Source organism: Perissodus microlepis, chromosome 14, assembly GCF_051167445.1.
Source record: "Perissodus microlepis isolate ML-2025 ecotype Zambia chromosome 14, ASM5116744v1, whole genome shotgun sequence".
In the NCBI taxonomy this organism is placed as follows: Eukaryota; Metazoa; Chordata; class Actinopteri; order Cichliformes; family Cichlidae; genus Perissodus; species Perissodus microlepis.
In genome coordinates this window covers 36,894,426-36,902,803 of record NC_140474.1, presented here as the reverse complement: position 1 = coordinate 36,902,803, position 8,378 = coordinate 36,894,426, and the positions used below count along the sequence as shown (strand labels likewise).

General features: G+C 43.4%; 1 protein-coding gene across 2 annotated transcripts in view; it reads right to left on the bottom strand.

Moving 5' to 3' along the window:
• tpst1 (tyrosylprotein sulfotransferase 1) overlaps positions 1 to 8,378 on the bottom strand; it is a 41,251-nt gene that overhangs the window by 7,833 nt on the left and 25,040 nt on the right. The gene's annotated exons all lie outside the window — the stretch shown is intronic.

Genomic DNA, 8,378 nt, shown 5'->3' with positions numbered 1-8,378 from the left:
CTGCTGAGGTCTGAGAGCCAAAGAGCACTGACCATAGCCCAGAATCAATTTGATTAGCCTGCCCATCATTATGAAGGACAAGGTCCAGCCACAGAAGAAAAGCCCAACACAGCAGACGAGGAAATCTACAAGCATTATTATCTCATCTCTCTACCAAATCATCTCATTATTTTTACAGTGGCAAAACTGAGAAAATATCGATCCCAATATCCATTTCTCACCAGGGATCAGAGCAACTGCAAAGCCACTTAAAAGCTATTGATTGTGGCTTCAAGAGCCAGGCCTGATGAGCGTCATTTACAGCAAGCTTAAATAGCCTGAAGCACAGACAAAGCCGAGGTCCAAGTCAACGGGTCAGATTTTAAAACACGACCCAGGAGGACGCTGGGGTTCAGCTTTTTAGCCAGCACAGGAAGCACAGACAGTGGCTGAAGTGGACGGTTCTGACACTATGCTGTGCAAAGTAGCTCTACATTATGGCTTTATGCCATGTGTCCAGCAGGGACGAAGCTAAAGCACCGACAATATCAGAGATGTGAACAGCAGCAGTCTGCATCATCAGCTGTTACGTGTCGTTTTCAATGCTGCCCCAACTGACAGTACAAGCTAAAACAGCAAACTCAACACTGCGGCATCACAGAGTTACAAACTGTCCAAAATCTTTCATCTTTAATAAAATGATGAGTGTGACTGCTTCACCAGGCGCAACAACCAGGTTTAACAAAAACAGGACTAGTATAACGGCGTTAGCTCACTAGCTTCCATCTAAAGATGATACACCGTGTTCTGGCTGAGGGAAACTAAAACACAGCTCTGCTATCACCTCAGAAAAGAAGAAATGAAGTACTGGGCCTACTGGGAGTTGGGCTAGAGCACATCCAGGCTACACTACAGAGATTTTATCTTTTGAGGGGGGAGGGAGGCCCCGGTCTCTGCTGAGGCTACTGCCCCTGTGACCTGGGCCCAGATAAGCAGAAGAAAACAGATGGATGAAAGATGGACGGATGACTTATTCATTGAGCCATTCAATAACTCTGTCATTCATTCTCAAGCCTTTAGTTTGGTTCTCAATACATATAAAGTGATGGAAACTAAAATGAATAAAACGCTGAAGTTCCTGATATTTCCAAGGTTGAATAAAAACAAAGGCTTGGGGGAGATAAACATCAACCACAGAGTCACTCCTGCTTACAAGAAATACCTATAATCCACAGGGGTCCTCACTCACAGTAACAGCAACAAAGCACAAGGGAGATAAGGCTGATCCTAACAGGTCAGGCTTCCTTAATCCTTTGCATCGTCCTCCGTGTCTGCACAATGCCAACATTCAGCTCAGCCACTCCTTCCAAACCATTTCTCTGCTGTGCAGTTCGATCCGAGCTGCAGACTCTGTGGTGAAATGGGGGTGAGGAGAAGAAACTGAGGGTAAATATTTGGATGGGGTTGGGTGAAGATTGAAGACAGAGCATTTCCACATGTAGCTTCATCATCCAGTGAGTTAGCTGAGGGCTGGTTGCCAGATGTCTTGTGCAATGCAACACAAAATTTGGGTGGGGGGCGATTACTAATAGTCTAAGGGGGTGGATGTCTTCAGGACAAAGTGAACTTTGGTCTCTGTGAATAGATGAATTTGTATCAATTTTAAAAGAGAAAGGCTATAACAATAATGATAAAAGCCAGAAGAACAAATAACTGAATGGATAAAAACAAACAGGGTTGCACTGATGCAGAGGAGGAAAAACAACTTCTCACTTTTCTCATCCGCCAACATTAATGGGTGAAGCAACAAGATAAATCCTGGAAAGGAAAATCCTGAGACAGAACGAAGATTTTTCAGATAATAGTCAAATTGGCACAGATTCCAAAGTTTTTCCAGATCACTTGCTTTCACAATTACTTGCTTATGGCTCGGGATGGGAATCGAAAACCAGTTCTTGTTGAGAACCGGTTCCCACTGTATCAATACCTTGGAATTGTTTGCCATTTTTGCAAACGATTCCCCTATTCCCTCCTCGAATGACTTCACCACGTTGTGTAGCGTCATTTAGCTGGCAGGAAACACGGCGCCTAAGTGGCATGAAAGGGAGGAAACACTACGAATATGCAAAAGGTAACTAATCAACTAACAGTGCATATTATGTTAGTGCGATTTGCCTTATTACAAAACCTGCTACTGCTGTGCATTTAGGTGACCATGATGAGAGAGACAGAGTCTGGCTCAGATGCTGGCAGTTCTCGCTGCAGTCTACCGGTAGCGTCTCCTTTCAGGCCAGGATAGACGAATGTCACCGAGCAGTGACTCAGTTTGTGGTCAAAGGCTTGCACCCATTTGCCACAGCAGATGATTTTCGGTAAGTGAATGTGTTTAATTGTAGGCAGGGACATTACTGGATATTCTTGTGTAATTGCTACAGAATAATTTATGTTATACTTTGTTATTGCTACAGGAGAATATTTATTTTATTATTTTACATCTACAATTTTCTTTCTGGGGACCCTGTGACGCCCCATTGAAGAGCCGTAGGCTGGATCTCTTAAGATCTCACTGTTGGGTTTGTAAGGCCATGTTACTCCTAAATTTCTATCTTGTTCAAAGAGAAGATATAAAACAAAGTTCTGAGCTAATCGACCTTAGTGTTCTCCTTTTTTTAAAAAGAGTCGATAAGAGAATCGATAAAGAATCGAATCGTTAAACAGAATCGAAAATGGAATCAGAATCGTGAAAATCTTATCAATTCCCATCCCTACTTATGGCCTTTAAAGGTTCCCCTGTCATAACATCTGTGTGATGGGTAAACTTTTTTAAAGAACTTGTTCATCTTGATACTGGTAAGACGTAAAGTTAGGAATACAACTGTTTTCAGTGAGTGCTGATAATGAGCTGCAGCTGGTGTCTGCTGGGCTTCACCTCCAGCAAACCGGACCTCATGAGTGGGAGAGTGCATGTGTGTACTGTTGACGATGCCTAAACTCAAGGATTCGAAATCAAGAGTGCTAAACCAAAGTCCATCATCATTGTGGCTATATCTATATGCACACGTCAACAAGAGCCATTGTTCAGCTCTGCAGTTCCAGCACGCTCTTTGTGGCATGCTCATCTGCTGCAGGTTTGGGTTAGTGTGGTAATGCATGGAGGCTATGGTCTCCAGCTGCTCTCCAAAATAGTCAGGTTGGGATCAGACTCCCTGCAGGACACATCCATCTGCAGAAGCTACTGATTGCTATCAATCTGGCAGCTGAGAGGAAAAACGAGAACAGAACTTGAAAATGCTCTGCCAAATGATGGAGGGAGAGGGCCCACTAGCTAGCAACTTCAATGTTTTCAGAAATATGTTACCAAGTATACTTTGGGAACAGCTGGCATACCTGGGTAGTCTTCCCAAATAGGATTCTTGTAAGAAACCCTACAATATCATATTTATAATGCAGGGGTGGGCAACTCCAGGCCTCGAGGGCCGGTGTCCTGCAGGTTTTAGATGTGTCCTTGATCCAACACAGCTGATTCAAATTGCTAAATGTTCTCCTCAGCATGTCCTGAAGTTCTCCAGAGGCCTGGTAATGACCGAATCATGTGATTCAGGTGTGTTGACCCAGGACACCGGCCCTCGAGGCCTGGAGTTGCCTACCCCTGATGTATTGTAAAATCTGTAGGCAAACAGACTGCAGAGCACTGTGACAGTCTGTTCATTTGTCTAAAGCTGGTCCTCCTTTGTGTTCCCTCCCTCTTGGCCCACAGTTCTTGTATACAGAGGACAAATAAACAACATAACCTCTGCAGCTGGCTCGGTCCAGAGGGATCGCACTGATCATGTGTAGATTTACACAACATATATCTGACAACGAGGCACGCAAGTTTACTGTGAGCAATGTTAACTATTTCAGAGGAACCGCCACACTGACATGATTATTTACTGCATCCAAATTATGCAAACAGGACCACCATGTACGGCACAGTGACAACATGGAGGAAACGGCATGGAGAGCTGAGCATGCAGGCCTTGACAGCAAACTGGTAACACACAGGAGTGCAGTGCAACACAGCAGGAAACGTTGCGATTTTAGGAGCTGTTCACTAACACAATGGAGCGTCACAAAAAACACTGCAGCTGCATGCAAACATGGAAACATCAGCATCGACGAGCCACATCCGTGATGTGTGCTGCAGTTAATATTCATTGATATGCTGAATATGACGATCCAGTTATATACTCTGTTGCACCAAGTTGGTGACTGGATAGAATATTTCCACTTTAAACTTTATGAAGCGGGCTTTGCAAATCTTTCTCTAAAGTTTCCATCTCTCTGTGGTCAGACAGATTATTCCCAAGAAACACGCCAAAGCCCTCTCTCCGCTCACATCTTATACTCCAAAATGTTTCCATTCAGGTCATTACACTCCTGACGAGTAAAAATAGCATCAAGATGAATTCATTCTTCGCCTTCTCTCCTTCAAGTCCTGTTCTAACAAGTGGAAAAGCAATCCAAACATTAAACACAAACCCGACACGCAACTTTTTCAAAACCACCACTTTGAGTGTATCTCAGTTATCAGCCTACCTGCTAAGGTCTCACTGAGAGGTCAGATTCTCACTCTCTGCTTTGATGTGACCAGGGAAACACTTTGGAAATGGTACTGATGCTAGGCTCGAACTTAGCCACAGGTTATCTTGAGAGATGATCTCCCAATTTATGACACATTAAACCTCCTACTTAAGAGGCTTCCCAAGTCATCGCACACACTTGTATACCACATGTATAAAGTTTATACTCATATGAGTTGCACAGCAGCTTAACTTTATGGTAAACTCTATATTTTAACTGCCAGGTGTAAGACTTTGGGAAATACCTTGATGTTTGTTTGAAGAGATGAACAAGTATGTGGCACGGATGCCGACAGCCTCCACAGATGGACAGACAAAAAACACCCAGTGAAGAAAAAGCTCTGTGCTTTCAGCTTGGAAGCAACACGTCAGACAAAAATGTTTGGACAGCAGTCGGATAGGGTGAGAGGTCAAGCCTGGAAAAACGCACTAATCGTCCATGTGAGGCATTCTTCATCGTGTTCCAGCACTAAGCTACTAATCCAACTGTGAACAAGAGTTCAAGGAGCACGGCTTGTCCAGTGGTCCTACTGCCTTACAATAATTCAAATTAGTTCCATGACGACTTGATGCTAGCATCTCTTATTAGAAAAAAGAAAATCTGACACACTGAGAAAACAGGTATCCAAGTAACAGGGAGACCTTGAAATAAAAATTAATTCCTGTCGCCAGACATGCAGTTTAAAACTCAAAGAGTGGGGCTGCAGAGCACGTCAGCTGATAGCACGTCAGCTGATAGCACTGCCTGAGAAAAGGGGTTCAATAAAACATATCCTGCTCCAAAAATAACTACTGAGGGTTACACGTCTGGCAAGGACACGACTATGACAACAAGTGCTTGAGCAGCAGCACGTTTATCTGATGTCAGCCATGAACTGTTGGTTTGGTGGTTCTGTTCCTGTCCCTCCTCTTACCCACAGGTCAGGCTGTTTACAGGCAGTGAAAGGAGACATGTACAGACATAAAGTGTGTCTACGGACACAAGCTTAAAGCGGTACTGGAACAGTACACAGCAGCAGTAGTTCATGCAGTAAAGTAGGAGCAGCTTTAATGTTAATAAAAATAGTTACATTATCAACATAAAGTACTCCAAAGTGCAATGTCTGTTTCTACTCCAATCCCACATTCAAACGTTAATCACACAAACCAGACTGCCTGCAAAGTGAAGAGCATTCGAGTGACATGTGAAAGCAGAATATTCAAAATTGATATGGATCAAAAACATCGCCCGACTTTGAATCCCAAGCAAGTGTCAAGCTTAACCATACAACTATATCCTATACCCTTTATACTTCAACTACACAACATCTCGTTGTAGATATATATAGATAGATAGGTGCTACAGTGCAGTTTTTGGATTTTACTTTAATTTGTAAATTATTCATTTGAAACTGACCAAAGAAATGAGTTTTGCATGCTGCAAACTGTCCTCGGTAAAGGCAGATTGTCATTTATTGTCTAGACCAGGGGCGGGGAAGTCCAGGCCTTAAGGGCCGGTGTCCTGCAGGGTTTAGATCTCACCCTGGGTCAGCACACCTGAATCCAATGATTAGTTTATCAGCAGGCCTCTGGAGAACCTTAACACATTTAAATCGGCTGTGTTGGATCAAGGACACATCTAAAACCTGCAGGACACCGGCCCTCGAGGCCTGGAGTTCCCCCACCCCAGGTGTAGACCATACACTCAAGCTAAGGTAACTCTGATGACATCATTATGTCTTTATTGCAGTTCATTTTTAAAACTTGACTAAGATCACAGAATCAGTGAAAATATAAAATATTTGCTATTCCATAATCTCTTGTGAGCACAGTACAGAGTGCTGCAGTAACATACACTTCATCTTGTATCTTCGTATTGTCTTTGGACAAGATACTGGGTTTGTGTCCACATTTACATTGTTAATACTGAGGCTCATTGTGTTTGATCACACTTTCTAGACACTGTTCCTACCATGGAAATCATTTAGTGGACAGCAAAGGCAGGGTTTTAGAGTTTAAAGAAGGAAAAAGGCAAACTCAAAATAAGTCAGGTGAAGCATTTGTCGGGGAATATAATCATTTTTAGGGAATTTAGTTTCTAAACATCAGAACAATGACACAGATGTGACTGGATGCTAAATATGATTCTACAGGGTGGGCCATTTATATGGATACACCGTAATAACATGGGAATGGTTGGTGATATTAAAGTCCTGTTTGTGGCACATTAGTGTATGTGAGGGGGCAAACTCCTCAAGATGGGTGGTGACCATGGTGGCCATTTAGAAGTCGGCCATCTTGGATACAACTTTTGTCTTTTCAATAGGAAGAGGGCCATGTGACACATCAAACTTATTGGTAATGTCACAAGAACAACAATGGTGTGCTTGGTTTCAACGTAACTTTATTCTTTCATGAGTTATTTACAAGTTTCTCTTTGTTCACAGCCATTGACATGTCGAAGAGGTTAACACGTGAGGAGCGGATCGAAATTGTGTTGATATCTGGTGAACGCAGTAACCGGGTCATTGCAGCAGATTTCAATGCAAGACACCCTACGAGACCACCCATCTCCCATGCTACAGTCAGCAAACTGCTTGCTAAGTTTTGTGTAACTGGTTCAGTGTTGGATTTGCCAAAATGTGGACGCAAGAAAACTGTCACTAATGAAGACACATCAGTGGCTGTCCTAGCTTCATTCAGCAAGAGCCCACAGCGTAGCACTCGCCGCATGTCACTGGAGAGTGGCATTAGTCGAACATCCCTTCGGCGGATATCAGCTACTCACAAATGGCACCCTTACAAACTCCAGCTACTGCAGCATCTCAACGAGGATGACCCAGATCGGCGCACAGAATTTGCAGAATGGGCAAAACAAAAATTGGAATGGTGAAGTTAACAAACAAAACCACCGCTATTGGTCTGACACTAACCCACACTGGATGGATCCCTCCAAGACTGTTGGAACAACAAAAGTGATGGTTTGGTGTGGTATATGGGGCACAACGATAGTGGGTCCATTCTTCATCAATGGAAACCTCAAGGCCACTGGATATTTGAAATTGCTACATGATGATGTGTTTCCCTCTTTATGCACTGAAGCTGGCACGTTCCCTGAGTTTTTCCAGCAAGATGGTGCACCACCACATTATGGGTGCAGGTCCGAGCATTCCTAGATGAACAGTTTCCTGGAAAGTGGATTGGTCGTCGTGGGCCAGTTGAATGACCCCCAAGGTCTCCCGATCTGACCCCCTTAGACTTTTATCTTTGGGGTCATCTGAAGGCAATTGTCTATGGTGTGAAGATACGAGATGTGCAGCACCTGAAACTACGGATACTGGATGCCTGTGCTGGCATTTCTCCTGCGGTGTTGCTGTCAGTGTGTGAAGAGTGGGAGAAGAGGGTTGCATTGACAATCCAACACAATGGGCAGCACATTGAACACATTGTGGTCAGAAACTTGTAAATAACTCATGAAAGAATAAAGTTACGTTGAAACCAAGCACACCATTGTTGTTCTTGTGACATTACCAATAAGTTTGATGTGTCACATGGCCCTCTTCCTATTGGAAAAACAAAAGTTGTATCCAAGATGGCCGACTTCTAAATGGCCACCATGGTCACCACCCATCTTGAGGAGTTTGCCCCCTCACATATACTAATGTGCCACAAACAGGACTTTAATATCACCAACCATTCCCATGTTATTACGGTGTATCCATATAAATGGCCCACCCTGTATAACCAGAAGCTAGTTGGACCTTTTTAGCTCAGCTTATCTTAGCATAAAGATTTGAT